The sequence below is a fragment of the Colobus angolensis genome, unplaced genomic scaffold, assembly GCF_000951035.1.
Source record: "Colobus angolensis palliatus isolate OR3802 unplaced genomic scaffold, Cang.pa_1.0 Scaffold123, whole genome shotgun sequence".
Classification (NCBI taxonomy): Eukaryota; Metazoa; Chordata; class Mammalia; order Primates; family Cercopithecidae; genus Colobus; species Colobus angolensis.
The window spans coordinates 7,111,171-7,134,501 of NW_012113475.1; the positions used below are offsets into that span (position 1 = coordinate 7,111,171).

Here is a 23,331-nt window from a genome sequence, read left to right on the forward strand (position 1 = left end):
TTTCAAAAGAAGACATACAAATGGCCAAGGGTATATAAAAATATGTTCAACATCACTAATCCTCAGGGAAATACAAATTAAAACAATGAGATATCACCTTACACCTGGCAGAATGGCTACTATCAAAAAGACAAAGGATGCGGGGCAAAGGGAACCCCTGTACTCTGTTGGTGGGAATGTAAATTAATACAGCCTTATGAAAAACTGTATGAAGTTTCCTTAAAACAAAACAAAACAAAACAGAAATAAAACTACCATGTGATCCAGCAGTTCCACTAATAGGTATATACCCAAAGTAAGTGAATCAGTATTTCAAAGGGATATCTCCTCTCCTACATTCACTGCAGCACTATTCACAATAACCAAGATATGGGATTAATGTAAGTGTCCATCAGTAGATGAGTGGTGATAGAAAATGCGGTATGTATACACAGGGGAAAACTATTCAACCTTAAAAACAAAGGAAATATTTTGATTTGCCACAACTTGGATGAAACTGGAGAACATTATGTTAAAGGAAATGAGCCAGGCACAGGAAGACAAATACTGCATGATCACACTTATATGTGGATTCTAAAAAAGTTGAAATCATAGAAGCAGAGCAAAAATGGTGGTTCACAGAGGGTGGGGGTCCCAAGATGGGGGACTGGGAAAATGTTGGTCAAAGGATATTAAATTTCACTTAGACAGGAAGAGTAAGTTCAAGAGGTGTGCAACATCATGACCACAGTTAATGGTAATGTGTTGTGTACTTGAAATTTGCTAAAACAGTAGATTTTAAGTGTTCTCATTACAAAAAAAAAAAAATGAGAAGTTTATGAGGTGATATATATGTTAATTAGCTTGATTTAACCATTCCATGATATATATATTTCAAAACATCATGTTGTTCACCATAAATATATACAATTGTGCTAATGAAAAATTTAGAAGGCTAAATTTATTCAAAGGTTAAAGAATTAATATGACTGAAACTGAGTGATTCAAGGGATTTGCTTGGAAGCATTTCTAGGTCATTGACTCAATTCCTTTTTATGGCCATAGTTTTTAGTAACTTGGCTCTATGTGGCAGCCTGTGTCAAATGAGGATCTGTGCTTTGTTATATTTTTGTTTTGTCTAGAACTGAGAAGAATATTCACTGGATTGTGTATTTAGGTTGCGGGGGGGATTTCTAGTGCTTCTAGAAAGCTCTGTGACAAATATAGATCAATGCACAATTTTCTGCCTTAAAACTTGAAATTTTAATTATAAGACAATATTACATAGAATGAAAAATGATACTCTGGCAATCATAACACAGTTTTCCTCTTTCCTTTGTGCGAATGTCAGGTTTTGAGTTTTACGGGAGAACTAGGCCTTCTACTTTTGATTTGACTTTCCAACTAACATCAAACTTAGAGTCCATATCTGAGGGATAACTGGAAGGGTGGGTATGCAAAATATTTCTCTCTTCCATTTAAAGTTGCAACAAATTGCTAGAAATCAACCTTACAACCACTAGCTGTGATTTAATTCTTATTTTTAACTTTGGTGATAAAAAATCTTTCGTGTGCAAAGACTTTCTGATACTAAAAGGGCAGCTAAAATGCTTTCTGTAATTAACTTATGCCTTGTGTGTCAATATTCTTTGGAATATAAAGAAACAATTTTGTGAATACATGACAGCAATTTGTTTAATTTGGAAGGGCACAAAGCATGTTCCACTGAATTAGCAAATGCAGCATCCTTCTAAATATTTGTCCTAAAACACCAAATATATTATACATATTTGAATGTATATTCCAACACTTTTCTTGAAAAATATAATTGCTAATTATGACCTAAATCTGACTACATGCATGTATTTGCTTCCTCGTTTCATGCATTCATGAGTAGCTTTAATACAATTTTAATAAAATTTAACAAAATGATTCCTGCTAATAAAAGTGGGACATGGTAATGTGTTCTTGGAAATCTAGTTAACTGTACACTTGTGAATTATAGACCTCACTATTACTCTTGTCCAGTCATTCATTCAATAGATGTTTCTTGAGACTCTACTATGTGACAAGCACTTTTCTTTTCCATGTGCTGGGGATACAGTACTAAAGAAAGCAGGTATCACCTTGGCACACTGGTTCACACCTATAATTCCAGAGCTTTGGGAGGACTAGGCGAGAGGATTGCTTAAGACCAAGAATCCAAGACCAGCCTGGGCAACATAAAGAGACCCTGTCTCTATAAATAAAAATAAGAAAATTAGCTAGGCATGGTGGTGTATGCCTGTAGTACTAGCTGCTCAGGAGGCTGAGGCAGGGGTATTGCTTGAACCTTGAGCCTAGGAATTTGAGCTTATGGTGAGCTATCATTGCATAACTGCACTCTAGCTTAGGTGACAGAGTGAAATCTAATCTCAAAGAAAGAAAGAAAGAAGGAAAGAAAGAAAGACAAGAAAGAAGGAAGGAAGGAAGGAAAGAAGGAAAGAAGAGAAAGCGAGATAGGAGATAAGGTCCCTGTTCTCCTGTGGGCTACATTCCATTATGAAGATAATTCTTAAGCACATATTTCATGCATTATGATAGTTTCTTAGGTGGCCACATTGATGAAATGCCTATGAATCCTCCCCTCAGAAGATACAAAGACTAGAGATAAAATAGTTGTTCACTGAGCATAGGCACTGTCCTATGCATTCTGTATTCATCAGTACAGTAACTGGCACAAATATTTGTCCAGTTAATATATGTCAAATAAGTGAATGATTTGTACATATATATAGCTACAACAGAAAATAAAGTGTTTAATCCCAGGTATAAAATAAATTTAATTGTAACTTAGAAGAGTAAAGGTAACTAGTATTTTTTGAACTGCTACTGTGCATCTCAGTTAATCTACATAACAATCCTTGGGGATTCATACTGTCAAATCTATAATAAATAGGTAAAGAGCAGAGATCAGAATCTAAACAATTTTTCTTACAGCCAATAAGTGCCAAAATAAAGATTTATACCCACATTTGTCTGAATCCAATGTTCCTATTCCTTTCACGACACCAATATTCCTGAAACTATGTCTCAGAAAAGAATTCCATGGTCAAACAAGTTCGGGAATTTTTGTGTAATACATCCTCTTCTACAAAACTCAGAATGTCCATCCATATATTGAAGGCGTTGGTCAGAAGTTCTGCAGTAAAGAAGTCTGTTTAGTACAGATTAGCACCATTTTCCCTCCATTTGTTAAACCACAGAGCCCTACAGTCAACGTAGCCACAGAACCTCATTTCATCATGGCTTTCAATATGGTTTTGGTTACCATTCTCTACGTTGATCTATTGAATAAAAATAATCCAAAATTTAGAAAATTCTGAAAATCCCATGACAAAAGCTATAGTGAAATAGTTTCAGATGGAGAGATTGGGGGAACATGGCAAAGTGGAATATTTGAGATTGACACTGAAACAAGGATTCGGTTTAAAGATGTAGAGAAAGGAATCAAAGACACTTCAGGAAGAGAGAATAGCATGAAGCCAAAGAGCAGAGATGAAAACACATAGAGCACTCCAGGGGAGAGTAGTTTACATTCACTGAGTAAAGGAATAAGTGTTGAATTAGATAGAAGAGGTTCGTGAAGAGCTTTGAATGGCAGCTAGGGAAGTCGGCTCTTTGGAGCAGTGAGACTGTGAAAATTGTAAATTGGTAAAATGACAGTTTTTAAAATGACGTGCTTCAGGAAGATTGATTTGTCTCTATTAGTAAATAAGGATAAATTGACTTACTTTAAAGGAATTTTAGGCCGGGCGCGGTGGCTCAAACCTGTAATCCCAGCACTTTGGGAGGCCGAGACGGGTGGATCACGAGGTCAGTATGATCGAGACCATCCTGGCTAACACGGTGAAACCCCGTCTCTACTAAAAAAAAAAAAAAAAAAAAAAAAAAAAAAAAAAACCAGCCGGGCGAGGTGGCGGCGCCTGTAGTCCCAGCTACTGCGGAGGCTGAGGCAGGAGAATGACGTAAACCCGGGGGGCGGAAACCCGGGAGGCGGAGCCTGCAGTGAGCTGAGATCCGGCCACTGCACTCCATCCAGCCCGGGCGACAGAGCGAGACTCTGTCTCAAAAAAAAAAAAAAAAGGAATTTTAATAATTTTAATTTTAATTATTATTACAAAATGGTTTTCAGATCTTTGATCTTACCTCAAGTCATTAATCATAAGTGTTAAGAACAATAATCTTGGTGACCCTCTAAAAACACTGCCTGACACTGGAAATCAGATATATGTATCCAGAATAATAATTACTTATCCTCATGGACTTTCGTTTTGCATTTACTCCAAATGATTTGAAAACAAGCATTAACAGCAGTCACCTCTGAGTGACTACCACTTAAAACAGTTCACACACAGTATGTTCTATTGAGGATTGCTATTTGTTTATCTGAAAAGCAGTATGTTTCATAGTCTTAATGAAACTTTAAAAAGAATACTATAAAGATTCATATGTTTAAAAATTCAACTCACCCAGGACAATTATTACTGCAACTAGGTGACTGAAAACATATTCATCTAACACACAACTACCTAGTGATTTATTGAGATAAGAAAGTAGAATTCTGCTCTGTGTTTATTTTCTGACTTTTGGCAAATCTTAAATTCATCAAACCTTGGTCTCCCATCTTGCGAAATGAGACTAAAAATGTGTTTGTCTTGCTGGGTTGTGAGAAAAGGAATGAAATAACAGTTACAAAAGTACTTGAAATCCATAAAATGTCTTTAAAATGTACTGCATCAAAATTATCTTGAGAATAAAGCTGTATTCTATTCCCAAAATTAAATTATCATTTGAGGTACTATAATGACTTAGCAGAGGAGAAGAGCACCACTAATTGAAAATTATATTAGGCACATACCTAGATGAGAAAGACATGACTGGTTTGGGGAATTTTCAGTGGAGTCGGGCAAGTCAAGTCTGAGTGAAGATTTCAGTTGTTCAGGGCAATGCAGATGAGGCTAGGTTCTTTAGAAATGGATTTAGAACACTAGAAATGAGTTCAGGGAGTTGCCTTTAAGTTTCTTGTCCTTCAGCCAACCCACCTGGAATTTTACTAATCCTCCAGAACCCCACCATCCTGAAGTGTAGATATAATGGAGCTACCTTGACATGAAGAATCAAAGTGTAGATCTACTTATTTTGCCAACCGCAATGCTTGCACAGCTCCTCCATCAGGCATTCCCTATGTCCCTATTCAATAACACAGGTGAGGCAGGGACATTAAACAATTGAACAGACATTACTAAGTAGGTTAGTTTTGACTAATTTTGGACAGAATAAGCTAACACCCATATTTTAAAAAAGATATAAAATTGATGACTATAATCATGTCTTCTGGAGTCTTCCTTCACTTTCCAACTAGAATGTGAGCCCCCTCAGGGAGTTCTCTAGCTGCTATTCAAGGCTCTCCACACATCAGATGTCACTTTTCTGTGGTTTTAGTTTTATTATCTCTTACAAAAGCATCAAAACATGATTGACTGTAAAGAAAATGATAATGGTGCTTAAACACTATGGCCTAGTATTTCACATCAATTTGTTCAACATTTATACTGGAAAATACATTTTGAAAAATATTGCAAACATGAAATTTTGAAAATAACATTTCATTACGTAATAAATTCCTCTGCATTTTGAGGCAGTTGGGCATAATATTAAAATCAAACATTCAGATATTTGAAAACCCTCAGAATCAATGGAAAGCCATCTTTGTGTATCTAACAAAATGTCAAATTAAAAATAAATTTTAATTGGAGCTAAGCATTGGATCATGGTAAAAAGCAACAAAGTTTCATGGACTTTATAAGTATTTTTTTCATTCATTTATTCAATTGATATTTACTGAAAACCTACTGTGTGCCAAGCATATTATATTCCATATCATTTAAGTCTGTGGTATGGTAAGCTGCTGTAATATTTAGACACCCCCTACTCCCAAGATGGAATGGCGGAAACATGTGACAATAAATGGTACATTCATTGTCATAACAATCTTAGGAAGGTGACCTTGTTCAGGGCAGCTCTTCTTGCCTTAGGCAGGAGTGAACCCAGATTCTGAGTATGTTTGGAACCTGTAATGTCTTCGTGTTTATTCTACACTAGCATTACAAAGAAAAAAAAGAAAAATGATTGTTTCCCACTATGAGCTCCAATTCCCTGAGACATTTATGTAACTGTATAATATTGACAATTGAACAAATAGCTTCAATCATATGTCTATTCATATCTCCAGGCAAAGTTTTGTTCTTCTTCCTTTCTTTTACAAATGTATTGCTTCAAAGGACACAAACTTTAGTGGATAAACAATTTCCACTAGAAGAAGATGAAAGGTAGCTATTTAATATATGCACTTAGAGCCATGAGGTATGAATCACAGTAAATAATATTTTGCAATGATACTAACACTAATAAAGATGATGACATTCTCATGATTAGCTATGTTTTCAGTAAAGGAAAATTAATGGATAGGAATATTTAGCTTGAAGGATACATACAACATGCTGACAAACAAAACTGAGTTTCAGCATAAAAATGGATATATCACATAGAGAGTATACATGTGTACCTAACATCTCTGTGTGCATTTGTATGCATATTATTCATCTAGTATTTTCTTTTTACTTCCAAGTTGGAATGCATTTACTTCGTATCTTATTATAAGCCCATTTGGTAACATCTCTGTCAGATTTCACTTGCAAATTCACTGTTGAATAAATCAGTGGTTAATAAATGTCCTTGGAAACGTGTTTAGAGATAAATAATGAACTGCTGTATTTGATCATTAAGTGTACATCAAGTACACATTTTTACTCTCAGAATCCTAAAAGGAAAATAGCATGACCTACTCTATATCTACATGGAAAAAAAGGAAATAATTATAGAGAAAACATATAAAAGGAGCCTGGTTTATTATTCTTAAATGGTTACATGATAGATCAAAATAAATGTTATTACAACTGATCAAAAAATCCTACTGCAAAGGAAATAATAAATAAAGATGGAGAGTCAACCTTTCCATCATAAGTGCTTTTTGTTACAAAGCTGGGGACTTGGAGTGTGGGCCCAGCCCCACAGCATGCAAAACCATAGGGCTCTCAGGATTCCAAGCCTAGCTTCCCCATCCTCTCACAGGCACTTAGGAGCTGACCACAGGCACACTTTTAATTTGTGGCAAGATGGTCTGACGAACAGCCTGGGAGGACAGCAGAGGTGAAAATACAGATCAAGTGCAGATAAAAATATGTTCACCTTGAAAAATACAAACAAGACTTTTAGGTGATAATGTACAAGGATGCACCTATTGAAAAATGAGAAGAAGAGAACCACTGCTTTCTCATTAATAGTTTTCACAATCCCTTTTAGTTTGTATTCCAACTTCTGTCCATAATCCAATATCTGCACACTCCTTACATCTATACTTAAATAATATAGATTTTTGTCCCCTGTACATATCTTATCAATGTCAATCCATCCATCTCAAAGTTTCTTGGTATTCAACAAGTTTTTTAAAAAGTCTACCATGTAGGAGATCCTTTAGCAATACTTCAGGTATCACCCCTATTAAAAGTGAAGAGGGATCTGAGGTCCTAAGAAGAAAATTAACGACAGAGAATGGCTGTAATTTCAAATGTTCCTAATGGAAATCTCACTGCTTAGGAAAAAAAAAAAAAGCACACACATATGCTAAAATAAAAGGAAAAAAAAAGCAAAAATAAAAGGGAATGGGGCCACATAAAACCTTGCCAAAGGTTCATGTTTTACATAAAGCAGCAGTTGGGACTTCACAAAGGAAATCTCTGCACTTTTTATTTCTGGTTCAGAGGATTTACATGCTCTTTCTAATGATCTGGGCCTTCAGCACTGGGTAATGTCTCCCAGTCCCCAGCTTAGTGCTCATGCAAAATTGAAGCACTTTGGAGGCAGTTTAGTAGCTGCAGATGAATCTCAATGTGCAGGAAAAGGCATAATGGCTGTTTAGCACTTGCTAGGAGAAGCTGAGGAAATCAGGGGGAAAAATCTATTGAACTCAAGCCATCTGGGAAGCCAACTGAGAGCGGCTGCATTAACAACGTGTTTACATTCCCATTGTGTTGCTAGGCCAGGCAAAAATAAGTGTGTGCGTGTGTGTGCACGTGTATATGTGCGTGTGTAAAGGAAATTATAAAGTGAAGCTCTTTTGATTGTATTGGCTATTTTGGTTTGGCTTTGGCAACAATGTGGAAAAAGAACTTGTATGAGAAGCATGGCTATGAGAATGAGATGGGAGGGCTGTCACAGTGCAGGGGCTGGCAAGGATGCTGTGAGCAGGAGGAAAATGAGCGCTATGCAGAGCCTGGCTGTGCAGTTCTCTTCCTGTCTCTGGCCCTGAGTATTAGGCAGCAGACTGGGGGAGGCCTCAGAAAGCTGATAAAGAACACTAGGGAATGCTTTCATTGACTGTTCCATTTATAGTTACTTTAGAAATACCGGCCAAATGAGGGAAAACAGCCAGGTAAGTGCCTTTACGTTCAACTCCCACCACTCCTACTCGGTCTCTCCACCATCCCTTCCCTCCTGCACTGTCATATTAAGTGATTTTTTTCTTGACAAATGTTTGGTGGCTGTAGTGGGCTGAATGCTGAATGGTGTCCCACAAAAGATATGTCTATGTCTGAATCCCTGGGACCTGTGAATCTTACTTTGTTTGACAAAAAGGTCTTTGCAGAAGTCATTAGTTAAAGATCTTGAGATAAGGAGACAGCCTGGGAGGACAGCAGAGGGGAAAATACAGATCAGTGCAGACAAAAATACGTTCACCTTGAAAAATATAAACAAGACTTTTAGGTAATCCAGGATAATATCCTGGATTATCCATGTGAGCCCAGAATCCAATGACAAGAGTCCTTGGAACAGACACACAGAGAAGCAGACAGATGTGGAAGAGAAGGTGACATGAAGATGGAGGCTGAGACTGCAGTGATGGAGCTGGAAGCCCGGGAGTGCCAGGGAAGCCACCAGAAACTGGAAGAGACAAGGAACAGATTTTCCCCTGGAGCTCCCCAAGGAGGGCAGCTCTGCTGGATTTCAGACTTCCAGCCTCCAAAACTATGAGAAAATACATTTCTGTTGTTTTAAGCCTAGGAGACAAATGCAGTCACTAAGGGCATTTACCGTCCATTCAAAGCCTGGATGCAGAAACCCGACAGAGCAAAAAGGTGAGAAAAAACTGTCTGCCATGCTGTGTTTGTCTGGTTTCACAAATGCCCCCAGAATGGGTTTGGAGAGGCAGCCTCTTAGTCACTGAGGTCACTTCATACAGAGGGCATCACTGTCCAGGGTCACCCAGGGTACAGCTATAAAAAGAGGTATGCCATTCACTCCCTGCCATTCCTGGACTTGCCTTGTACAGAACATTCCCCTGGGTTTTTCGGGTGAAATTTTAATTCACTTAAGCCTGAGAGTTCCCCGCGCTTCCCCCAGGAGGCTGCTATCCTTCTGCTTTAGCAGTTTAATAGGCAGAGACAGGGGAAAGGATATTGAAGAAAGCAGGGGCTCTATCCATGTAACTCTATACATGGGACTACCAAGGGGTTTCATGAATTTATTCTCAGAATGAGAGGAAAACCTGAGCAAATCATAAAACATACTCATTTTCCTCCATCTCTCTTTTCCCTCCTCTCTTTTGCTCCCTCCAGACTGGGATATCCTTAAGTGCAGTAATCAAGTCTTGGTTATGCCTCTACTTACAGCACCAAGTAAAGTATCTAGGTCACGGATTTTGAACAGAACATCTATGTACTCCCTCTCTGCCACAGTTTTACAATAAATAGCATCTCTCTCGTGCCCTGGTTTTCAAGCCTGGCTGTACATTAACATTACTAGAGAGCTTAAAACAAACAGACAGAGGAAAAGCTATGTCCTGTTCCCAATTAAATTATTATCTCTGGGGCTGGGGCCAGGACCTAGGTGTTTTCAAAAATCCCCCCTGGTAACTGTCAAGTGCAGCCAGGGTTGACAGTTCCTGCCCTAATAGTTCCTTGCGGCTCTTGCCTTCATGTTCTGGAAACTTTCTTCCAGAACACAATTTTTATAATCAGGTTAAACCTTTGATGAAATTAGAAATGAGTCCAAGGCTCCCTCATCTGAATTGCTTTTCATTGCAAGATACTGTATTTCCTACATGCTGTGCTTATTTTTTTTTGCCAGACCCTGATAGTTGGCTAATGGTAGCACTCATGTTACATGGGCTGGTTTTTATATCTCCAAAAGGTACTATTTAGAGGATCTGGCAAGAATGGATATTTCAACAGGCTTCCCCAGGACTGGTCTGACTATCACTAGCTGAGCCATGACCCAGGACTGATGGTAAACACGAGGGAAGACAATATGATCCACAGCTAGTTAGCGATGTACCCCCGACTCAAGGGTTCGCATTTGATTATTCATCCATTGTGGAAATTTTTAACTAAAAAGTTCTTAATTGTGTTTTCAAAGATGGCAAAAAATGATAGGGTGGGAAGAGAGAAATAGCATCAGGATTTTGACCAAATTATTGAGAGAACAGAAGGTACTAAGATTCAGTGATACGGAAACAAATAGAATGGAATAATAGCCTGGATCATTATCTCATAATTACCAACCAGTTTACTTATATTTAGCACAATAGGTTCAGACACCCAACAATAATATTTAAATTTTAGGAGAAAAGCTATGCCCTTTTGGAAGTGGACCCTCTCTTTTAAGCATACATTGTTTCTTAAACTTCCTTTAAAATGATGCTTAATTTGTCTTATATGATCCCTAAACTCTTTTAAATGTTTCTGCCATGAAAATAAAGTAAAAGATGGCTCACGCCTGTAATCCCAGCATTTTGGGAGGCTGAGGTGGGCGGGTCGCCTGAGGTCAGGAATTCGAGACCAGCCCGGCCAACATGGTAAAACCTTGTCTCTACTAAAAATATAAAAATTAGCCCGGTGTGGTGGCGGGCACCTATAATCCCAGCTACTCGGGAGGCTGAGGCAGGAGGATCACTTTAACCCAGGAGGTGGAGGTTGCAGTGAGCTAAGATCATGCCATTGTACTCCAGCCTGGGTGACAAGAGAGAAATTCTACCTCAAAAAAAAAAAAAAAGGAAAGTAAAACAGACTCTTCTTAAACCCTTCACATGCTTCAGCCAACATTAAAAAGTACAATACGGCTTTTAACAATTGTGCTATTCTCACTTTGAAGTGGTCATATTAAAACTCAGGACACAGCAGACTCATGGTTGCTGAGCACGTGGCAAAATTGCTATAGCAACACAATCACTAGTTTTGCTCCTGAAATGCCTGTTTCAGTAGCATGTTATCTAGATGAAGAATGGTCCTTGGACTCCAGCTTCTTATTGTAGCCTCTGTGTGGGCCTAAGGATGGATACAATTTGATTTTTTCTCTTCTGAATTTGGAAAAACACACACACACACACACAAATATGTGGGTCTGTACTTACATATCTACTTATATGGATATTCTTGATTAAATTGTATTAATCAGTGCTTTCATCTTCACTGTGGACAAGAAGAGGAGTTATATATTACAAATAACCTTGCCCTAAGTGTTAATTGGCAGGGGAGAATTCCTTTGTGTTTATTACACTAAAAACTCTCACTGTGTATAATTTTAGAAAATTTCTCTTTTCCCCTAGTGAAACACAACTTGCTAAAATTGCATTGAAAGGTGAAATGTTTTCTCACCTTTACTTTGCAATCATGTTCTAGGCCATATCTGTACAATAAATATATGCTATTAAAATTTTCTGTACAGTAGAAATTCAAATATTAAAAATCTTCCCCATGAGATATAATTAAATTAAAATTACATAGTTCTGCAAATAGGATATAGTCAGGGTATTCTGGAGTATATACAGGGTCTACAATACTGATATTTGCAAATATTGGAATTACCAAAAACGAACAAATACCAATAACAATAAAAACTTCATGACAACAATAGATTAGAAACAAAAAGAATCTAAATGTGTAGCCTAAAAATTTTCAAGTACTCTCTTCTTTTTGTAAGCTAGAAAAAGAATGAAAAGAAAAACATTTATATGCAGAAGGTGAGCCCAAATAAGTCAGCTAGCAGAGATTCATCTGTCTGATATAAGGGAAGCAACTGCAACAAACACTCAAGTTCTAGAACTCTGAGCTAACCATGTTTTTGTAGTTGCGGCTGAGTTTATGTTGGCCATGTTAGCCCAGGTGTTTAAAGACAAAGTCAACGTGAAATAAGGATGAATCAATTGTGAACACTAATAAATGAAAACTAAGATTCAAACATTAAAAAATCTTCCCCATGGGATACTGAATCTTCAAATATTGTATAGAAAATTTTCATAACATATACTTATTGCACAGATATGGCCTAGAACATTATTGCAAAGTAAAGGTGAGAAAACATTACACCTTTCAATCCAGGACAATTGATATACTGTTATGACTAACCAGCAACTACTATCTTGTGAAGTTATCAGATTAACTCAGTGAAATAGCTTTCATGTACTACATGGGTCCTTATCAATTTTCTATTTTTATTTACTCAGCCCTGGGGCCAGCCTTATACTGAAAAGAAAAATTGTTAGTTTCTGGTATTGAAATAAGTACCTCTGAGAAAGAAATCAAATAAATAATTGATTTAAATTCCAGAATCATTTATCTTCATTGGCAGACAACTGAATTACAGATATAAAGCTCCATTCTTGCAAAGGCAATACTCCTACTGACTTAAATAACAAATTATGGAATGAGGTTCACATAGAGTTTTCAAATTTTATGCATCATTTACTAAAATGTAAGCAAAACCCACATAACTTCCTTTTGAAATTGTTCACTCTGTTAATGAGAACTGAGTTTAAAATGATTACATGGAGAATAACAATTGGTGTGATAGGTATATTTATTGTATAAAGTAACTCTTCTTACAGAAGATTAAGCTATCTTTACGTATTCCTCAAATTACCTATTCATGAAATGTTCCAAATACACACTGTTGGTTTGTCTCACTAAATTTCAGTTACACAAATTTAGTAGGATGAGTAGCTATAATCTCAGAAAATAAACTGTCATTGATCATTGCCTGTGCTTAGCACCTTGTTATAAACTACAGAAAAGAAAAAGCTTTACAAAAGATAAACCATACCATACCATTCCAATCTAGTTGAAGAAACAGAGATTATATATATTATATATACATGCACCTCTATTAATATATGTATACATAAATATAACTTTAATAAATAACACATGATATTGAATATAGGACTGTGACTTCTGCACTTCAGAAATGGTTGAACATTGGCCAGGCACAGTAGCTCATGCCTATAATCCCAGCATTTTGGGAGGCTGAGGCAGGTGGATCACCTGAGGTCAGGAGTTCGAGACCAGCCTGGCCAACACAGTGAAACGCTGTCTCTACCAAAAATACAAAAATTAGCTAGGCATGGTGACAGGCATCTGTAATCCCAGCTACTTGGGCGGCCTGGGCAGGAGAATCTCTTGAACCCAGAAGGTGGAGGTTGCAGTGAGCCGAGATCATGTCACTGCACTTTAGCCTGGGTGACAGAGCGAGACCCCATCTCAAAAAAAAAAAAAAAAGGTTGAATGCCGAATATTGATAATTTCACAGGGATTATCATAGTATTTCCACAATTACCAGGAGTATAATGAAAATGGAAGTACAAATAACAGAAATGAGGACATATTTACCTATGACTTGGGTTTTTATAGAAAGATTCATTCACAGTATTGCATTTGAGATACTTCTTTAAGAATGAATAAGATGTTGACAGAGGTGGAGTGAAGAAAAGTATGGTATAAAGGATAATTAACTCATTCAAAACATATTTATTGACTCCCTACTAAGTACCCAACACCATGTTAAGCAGGAGCAGGAACAGTAAAAAAAGACAGACACGGCCCTGAATTTCATGAAGCCTTCTCTTGACCTCTAATGTTTAGACTAAAGAGGGGAGAGATTTGGGGAAAGAGATGTGATAATTGTCTTTTTCAAGTTATCTAAGACTAATAGTAAGAGGACAAGATGTGAACAAACTTATTTTCTGAAGTTCCTTGTGATGTAAGCAGGCCCACAAAGTCAAGATAATAAAAAATTAGTTTCACTCAATTTAATGAAGAGCATGTCAACAATTAATTAAGCTTCACTAAATGACTGCCATAGTTCTCAAAACTTAATGTTTCTATGATTATAATGCTCCAAACTGTAAAGAAAAGAGTATGCATCACTTGATAGAGTTTATACAGATCTCCCATAGTTCCCCTTTGAAAATCTGTGAGTGGCATTTCCTAAATCATCTCCTGGTGTGACATTAAGATCTCATGATATTTCAATAGAGATTCTGTGAAAAAGATTACAGTTGACAAATAGTGAAAAGGTTATCAGGTCAGGCGTGGTGGCTCATGCCTGTAATCCCAGCACTTCGGGAAGCTGAGGCAGGTGGATCACGAGGAGTTCAAGACCAGCCTGGCCAACATGGTGAAACCCAGTCTCTAATAAAAATACAAAAGTTAGCTGGGCATGGTGGCACATGCCTGTAGTCCCAGCTGCTCAGGAGGCTGAGACAGGAGAATCGCCTGAACCTGGGAGGTGGAGGTTGCAGTGAGCCGAGATCGCACCACTGACTCCAGCCTGGTGACAGAGCGAGACTCCATCTCAATAAATAAATAAATAAATAAATAAATACGGTTTTCTCACTACAGACCTTTCCTAAGACTTTCACATGCTAATACAGAGGTCCCCAACCCCCAGGCCACAGACCAGTACTGGAACTAGGCCACACGGCAGGAGGTCTGCAACAGGTGAGAGAGCATTACGTCCTGAGCTCTGCCTCCTGTCAGATCAGTGGCAGCATTAGATTCTCATAGGAGCGCAAACCATATTGTGAACTGCACGTGCAAGGGATATAGGTTGTATGCAGCTTATGAGAATCTAATGCCTGATGATCTGTCACTGTCTCCCATCACCCCTACATGGGACTGTTGCAGAAAAACAAGCTCAGGGCTCCCACTGATTCTACATTATGGTGAGTTGTATAATCATTTCATTATATATTACCATGTAATAATAATACAAAGTGCACAATAAATGTAATGCACTTGAATCATCCCTAAATCATCCCCCTCCCACTTTGTAGAAAAAGTGTTTTCCATGAAAACGGTCCCTCGTGCCAAAAAGTTGGGGACTGTTGTGCTAATACACATTTGCTATGGTCTCATTATTCACATCCCCTCAAATTCATATGTTGAAATGCTAACTCCCTAGGTGATGGTATTAGGAGGTAGGGCCTCTGGAAAGTGACTAGGCCATGGGGGCAAGTGTCATGAAGAATGGGTTACTGCTTTTATAAAAGAGACAAGAGAGGCACCCTTTGCCCCTTCTGTCATGTGAGGACACAGCAAGAAGGCACCATCTAGAAGGAAGCAGGCCCTCATCACACAATGAATCTGCTGGATATTGGATTTCCCAGTCTCCAAATCTCTGAGACATACATTTCTGTTCTTTATAAACAACCCAGGCTGTGGTATTTTGCTACAGCAGCCCAGATGGATTAAGATGACTTAGTACTTTCTCCAAAAAGGGAATATAATTACTGCAGCGTTTCCTACATCGGCTGCAAAGCTTTTGTTTTCTTGTTTTCCAAAATAACATCTATTAAGAACTTATAAGACACTGGTGGTTTGCTGAACACAGTTTAAGAGGAAAAACCCTATCAGCTTACTATATAAGGCATGTGGTAAAGGTGAAACTATGGGACAATGCTAGAAAGTTTGATTAGGAGCCAATTATACTGAAGACTTTGAAGATAAGATCAAGGAGGATATGCTTTATTTCGTGGACAAAGGGGAACCATTATATATTTTTAAGAAGGGGAATGACAACCACTTGGAAAAATCATTTGAACACTTATCTTTTAGGCCTATAACTACTTGGAGAATAAACTGCTCAAAAAAAGGTCAAAATAAAGAAGATGTAGGTGGCTATTTAGATAATCAAAGAGGTATATATTAAAGAGTAGAAGGGGAGTAGAAGCAAGACTTAAAACAGAAGGATGATTTGGAAATAAAATGGCAATACTTGATGATCATTTTGCTTGTTGGAGTGAAGGATGAAGCTAAGATTTTAATTTTTGGTACCCAGATGGAGAGAAGAGGTATCTGAAATAGGAATACAAAAGGAGGAGGATTTTCATTGTTCCCACTCTTGCAACAAATGGGATCTTGAGTGAGCACAGTATACCTAAGTTGAGGTGTGATTAGAAGCAATTCACTTAAATTTATGCCCAATTATAGCTTCTCTTTATCACTTCCTTTTTTCCATTAAGGATCACTGTTTGCTAACTGGCCAAAAGACAAAGGCCTTCAAGAATGAAAAAGCAGACCCTAAGCACTAGCTTATGTTATTATATTAAAGAATCACAAAGGCCTGCATGTGGAAAACCTGACACAAAACAAGGAAGGCAAATACAAACATGAAAAATGCACATACAGCTGACACTCTGGAGCAGCCCTTCTCTTCCTGGGAAAAGAAATAATTGTATTGCATAGCTGTTTTTTAGACTAACTGTTCTGTGTTCAGTAGTTATGCAAAACCTAGGGAGATACCAGGCACAGGGCCGAGAGCAAAGTGTTTGGAAGCAGAGAGCTCTGGGTTCATATCCTGGCTGCGTCACTTCCTCATTAGGTGATTTGAGGCAAGTTTGTTTCTTTATCCTGCTGAGCCTCCGATTCCTAATTTACCAAAGAAGATTCTTAGAAATTATCTCATAAGACACTTGTGATGACTATAGAACAGAAAACATATAAGGTGTTCAGTATAAGGCCTGGAACTTTTATTTTTGTTGTGTTGACCTCATTGATATTTTCTGCTAACCTGAGAATAATTAAAGATGAAGAAGGAAAATCTCAGGGATTATTAAAATTTCAACATAACCATGGTTTTCTAAACCCTTTTGCTTCTTCACAGAGCAAAAATATTTGCTTTTAGATGGTAGATCTTAGGTACCATGGAAACAAGAGTTGAAAAGACTTCAAGTAAATAGAAAGCGAACAGCTGAGCCTGAGTTTTTCTGAAAAACGTAACCACAAAATATTGAGTAGATCATGATTTCTATGGAATTTTGAAGGCAACATAGGCATGTATTACTATATTACCAAATCAAGAACTTTCAAATATTGAAAATTTCTAAATGATTTATTATAAACTGCTTTCCACTTTTCTGTTTCTTATATTACATATATGTAAGAAATGCAACTGTGGTTTAAATGATGGAAAGGCAAAGAGTAATGGTAATGAATGATCTTCATTCAGTACATTTTGTTATGATCAATGGATAGATATAATCAGTGAGTATAAATAAGTATTTGCTTCCTATTTAATGATTTCATAATTTAAAAGAAAATTTTACGAGTTGGAGAAGATATTTGTTTTATTTCAGTTTTATTGTCTTGCAGATTTTAAATATGAAGTTACCTTTGATAGATATTTTATTGAATGTAGTCAACTTTTCTTAGTCTCAAGGTAATGTAGCTTGGTTGTCATAAATATCCTTCTAAATATGATTATAAGGCAGAGGTATGTATAAAAACAACTTGTTTGCAATGTCTCTTCTCTGTCTTATCATAGGATAACCAGGTTTGATTTTTTTCCAATACTAAGAAAATATACCTGATTTGAAATACATTTCAGGACTTAATGTATTCTAAAATTTCTTGCTATTAAGAACCAATAAATCCCCAACAATACTGCAGTCAGACTCCAGTTGAGAACCAAAGTTGCAGGGTGAATTTAGCTTCAGGAAAAACCCCTCAACCCCCACCCCTAAAAAAACAAATGCCTTTATTTCAATTGCATTCACGATATTTCTGATCTCACAGGAAAGCAAAAAACTTTAACATAAAAAGCCTACAAATTTCTCCACCAATACTTGTCCATACTGGGGATTTATGATAGCAGGCAAAGAGAGGCAATAAAGTGGTACGGGCTTTTTATCAGGTTTCATTATTTATTATGAAAATAACACATTCACAGGATTGAAAAAAAAAAAAAAAACTCAAACAATAAAAGTGCCTTTATCAGCCCAGACTCTAAGGTGTCAACTGCTTGTTATATGTTTCTCCAGAAAAATTCTAATGCACCTACAAATATACATGCATCCTCTTTCTTTATACATGGAAGCATATCACATACAGTACACAGTCTTCTCTACTTTGGCTTTCATTCTAAATTTTATCTCAGAGAGTTTTCTATAGCTTCATATGCATCTGATGCAACCTCATTGTTTTAAAATGTATGATGGCCAGGTATGGTAGGCCTTTTCCCCTGTAGCTCCAGTGATATGGACAGGAGGCAGGGAAATACTCAGTTGAAGAGGGCAGTTCCCCAGCAAAGGCCCCACCCTCAAGCCTGGAAACTGCAGCCCCCTGTTTTCCTGCCCAAGTTACCTTTTTGGTCTGGCCTGCCCCTCTATCCTGTGCTTGCATAAGCCCCAGACCTTAGCTGGCAGAGAGACAAGCAGCTGAATGTCGAGAGAAGCAACTGAGCATCGGAGACTACAGATAGACGTAGTATAACTTCTGACTGCATGACTTTGGAGAGGAGGAGCCTGGCCGCAGATGGCCGGGCTTCACAGAAAGATCACTTTCTTCCCGTATCATCCTTTCCAGCTCCCTTTCTGCTGAGAGCCACTTTCACCGCTTAATAAAATCCTCCGCATTCATCACCTTTCAAACTGTTCCTGTGACCTGATTCTTCCTTAATGTTGAAAAAGAATTCAGGACACACTGGGTGCAGGAACCCAAAAAGGCTGTCACAATGATTCTTCACGGAGCTGTTAACGTTTAAGGCATCTGTGGAGGCAAAGCTAAAAGAGCACCGTTTATAACACGTGCCCTCTGGGGCTCCAGAGCTCTGTCACAGGCAACTTCCAGTCACTGCTGCAGGCTGGTAAAGGGTTCCTTCCTGCTGGAGCCCAAAGGCACTCGCCCTACCTCCTGCACCCCCTCACCTGCATGCTCCTCCTCTCGAGAGGTGTGTGAGTGTAGCTTAAATAGTAAATGAGCCATACCCCTGTTGCAAGCCCCAGAAGTGGTCCAGGGAACTCTCCTGTTTCACCAGTGCATTGGGAGGCTAAGGCAGCAGGATCACTTGAGCACAGGAGTTTGGGGACCAGCCAGGGCAACATAGCAAGACCCCATCTCTGCAAAAAATGAAAAATTAGCCAGGCATGGTAGTGTGCCTGTAGTTGTAGCTATTTGGGAGGCTGAGTGGGAGGATCACTTGAGTCCAGGAGTTTAAAGTTTGCAGTGAGCTATGATCATGTCACTGCATTCCAGTCTGGGAGACAGATGAAGACCCTGTTTCCAAAAAAATAAAAAATAAATTTAAAAGTATCACAGTAGGGATAAACAGTCCCTGATATGCAACTGCAACAAAGGTTCAATGGTCAACCTTGGTACACATTTGGAATTATATTTCAGATAGTTTCTAGGTTTCTAACTACTCAGTAGAAGCTATATACCTTTCAATATTGAGGGTATTTTCAAATTGGCCTTCAAAAAGATTGTATCAATTTAAATACCCATCAACAAATTATGCCTTTAATCAACACCATATGTTAACAAATGTTTTGATCCTGATGACATCTCCTTAGATACTTAATTACCATTTACATTGCTGTTCCTGTATCTTGTTGTGTCAACAACTCTGCTCAATTTTCTATTGGGTTGCTGATCTTTTCTTTAAATATAGTTTTGAGCTATTTATATATTTATAAAATTAGCCTGTTGGCTAATATATAGCCACAGATACTATAACTAGTTTTTAAATCTGTCTCTTGGTTTTGTTTGTGGTGTTCTTGCTTTGGATATTCGTGTTTAATAATGCCTTCCTGTAAGACTTCGAGATTGTGTGTCCTGATTTAAAAGACTATGCTCACCACTGAAACCAACCAACCAACTGCCACATTTTCTCCTAACGATGATGGTGATGGTGGCGATGATGATGATGATTGTAAGCCCCAATATCTAGCATTTATTTTGTTCTAAAGAATGAGATAGATTCAGGTTTTCTTTATTATTTTCCTATTTGAACTTCCTATCTTGTTTTATGAAATCATTTATGGAATAAACCATTTTCCTCACTGGTTAAAAAACTGATCTTTATTACATTCTAGGTAATGTAATAGGTACAAATGCCTTAGGTCTTTGTTTCTTGATCTCTATTTTAATCCATTAATCTGTACGTTTTATCCTCTGCTAAGATCAAACTCTTTTAACTTCTTTAGCATTATATTTATAATGAGTTGGGTCTTTCTCATTACTCTACTATTTAAGAATTCTCTCAGCTATTTTCCCAAATTATTTTCAATAAAATGACGGTGACATTACAGATTCATTTGTAAGTATTAGACATTTAAACATATTTGACCTTTCCATTCAAGAATAATATGTCTTTCCTTAATGTAAGTCATGATATCTTTTTGTCTCTAAGTAGGAGTTTTAAAATTCCTTTATAAAATTCTGCAAAATTTTTGTTAAGTATATACCTACATGTTTTCTTTTACATAGCTATTCTAAATGACATCTTTTACTGCATTTTAATTTGAATTGGCTGTCTGTATATAGGAAAGTTGGTTGGTTATACAAATTTTTTATCAGCTATTTTCTCTGTTCTCTTGATTAAAAAAAATTTTTTTCTTTTAAAATGCATACATTTTCCAGGAGCACAAAATCACACAATTTGTCATAAATGATGATTTTCCACTTTCTTTACTATTTTTGTACCTCTTCATTACTTGTGTTGTCTAAGGGCACTGGCTGGTAGATTAGAATAATACCAATTAATAATGGTATCTGTGGGCATCTTTGTCTTTTTCCTAACTTCATTCTTGTTATTTGTAGTAATTTATGGGATATAAGTAAAATTTGTTGCATGAATAGATTACATAGTGATAAAGTCAGGGCTTTTGGGGGGTATCTATCACCCGAATAACATACACTGTACCCATTAAGTAACTTATCATCACTTACCCCCTCTCACCCATCTGCACCCTTCTGAGTCTCCATTGTCTATCATCCCACACTCAGCATCCATGTGTACAGATTATTTAGCTCTCACAAATGAGAATATGTGGCATTTATTAATATATTTCTGGGTCTGAATTACTTCACTTAAGATAATGGCCTCCAGTTCCATCCATGTTGCTGCAAAAGACATGGTTTCAGTCTTTTTTATGGATGAATAGTATTCTATTGTTTGTATATACCACATTTTCTTTATCTCATTATCCACTGATGGGCACTTGGGTTGATTCCCTATCTTTGCTATTGTGAATAGAGCTGTGAAAAACATATGAGTGCAGGCATCTTTTTGATGTAATGATTTCTCTTCCTTTGGGTAGATACCAAGTAGTAGGATTGCCGGATTCAATGGTGTTCTATTTTTAGTTCTCTGAGAAATCTCCATACTGTTTTCCATAGAGGTTGTACTAATTTACATTCCCACCAAGTTTTTCCTAACTTTAAAGGTAATACTTACATGAGTCTAGTGTGTTAGCTTTTGGCTGGATGCTGGCTTTTTTTTTTTTTTTTTTTTTGTAAAGTTTTGGATGAAAATGAAAGCTCCCAATAAAGCTATATTGTATTTCACTCCATTCCTGAATCTCAGGAGAACTGAGAAAGTATTGAATTTCTTAAATCGTCCCTTAGTTCTCATCTGTCTCTCCTGAATTTAAATGAAAACATGCAAACTATTTTAGTTTATAGTTAATTTAAAAGGTAGTCTTAATCATTGATGTATGTAATATTAATTAATTTTGTAATTATAAAAAATAAGGGCTTTACAGAAAGGAAATCTCTCTCAATATATGTGTATATGTGTATATGGGTGTGTTACCAATATAGCATGAAATTGTTAGAAGCATTCAATATTAGAATAGCTTTGTTTCTATTTATAATCTTCCTATATAGGCATTTCATTATTTTAGTAAAGATAAGCCTGAATATGTTGTGACATATTTGAGCTTTTGTGATTTCTTTCTCTTTCCTTTTATCATTAAAGCTTATTTGTTTGAAATCTATACAAATACGTGAGCTGAAACAAATAAAACTGAATCCACTTGAGATTTTGAAGACATCTGGTGGAGTTATTTTCTGAGTAATTAGACCAAGAGGTGGGACAATTCCCTGAAGTAAGCTACCCTACAATTGGATACCCAGTTGTATCTGCAGTCATCAGCTTGCATTCAGTGAGTATATTGATTCACAAATTGACAAGCAATTATGTAGAGTTGCCGCCTGATTTTCCAAAGACCATTTATGTTATAAAGAAGATGCCCCACATGCTTTTTAAAAAGTTGCCTCTTCTCAGTCCTCTCATAGTCAGTTCTGTTTCTTTATGTTCTGTCACCTCAGTATGCTATTTACTTTGTTGGAGACCTTGAAAGTAGAAAGTAGAACCCTCAAGTGCTGGTCTCTACTTGTCTCTGGTTAATCCAACCCTTGGGCACAAATATGAATTATTTACAATTTGGATTTTGAACATGTGTATCCATTTTGGTATAGAAAGACATCTATGAAGAATAACAAAGATATTTAAATGCTTCAATTTTTGTCATGCTTGATATTCTTTGGCTTGAAAATGTTGAACAATAAAGTATTAATACTTAAATATATGTCAACATTACAAAATCATAAGTCTGGAAGATATCTGAAAGTTCAAAGAGTTATTGTCTCTGCTGGAGAGCAAAAACACTTATACTACCATGGAAAGATATATATGTTTCCAATTTAAAAGAACTCCAGGAGATTCTACAACCACCCTAACTTATCCATTGTGTAGCAGAAAATTGCTATCAAGAAAGTTTCCTTTATATCTAATTGAAATCCCACAGGTTATTAGAATCTATTTCATCCTTTCTTTGCCTTTAGTATTTTATCTTTAAGGATGATATTTACAGAGCAACAAAGTCAGGAGTTTTAACCATGCCAGGGGCAAAGATAATCAGATCAAGACCCTCTGAGAAAGGGCTACAATTACCATTTCTTCTGTTCATGGATCCTACACTATCACTGTTCTGAATCACCCTCAATTTAATTTTAGATAAGAGTTAGGAAGTTAGGATTCACTTTTGGATGTAAGTTATGAGTATAAGATACTTTGAATCTACGACATTTACAAATCTTTAACAAATACAAGGGCAAACTACACACATGGATTAACATAAGACAGTAATGTAAACACGTTCAATTTATCCTAGTTAAAAATGCTTCCCAGATCTCA

At 36.9% G+C, this 23,331-nt stretch overlaps 1 protein-coding gene across 2 annotated transcripts in view; it reads right to left on the minus strand.

Moving 5' to 3' along the window:
- UNC5C (unc-5 homolog C (C. elegans)) overlaps positions 1 to 23,331 on the minus strand; it is a 388,250-nt gene that overhangs the window by 147,934 nt on the left and 216,985 nt on the right. The gene's annotated exons all lie outside the window — the stretch shown is intronic.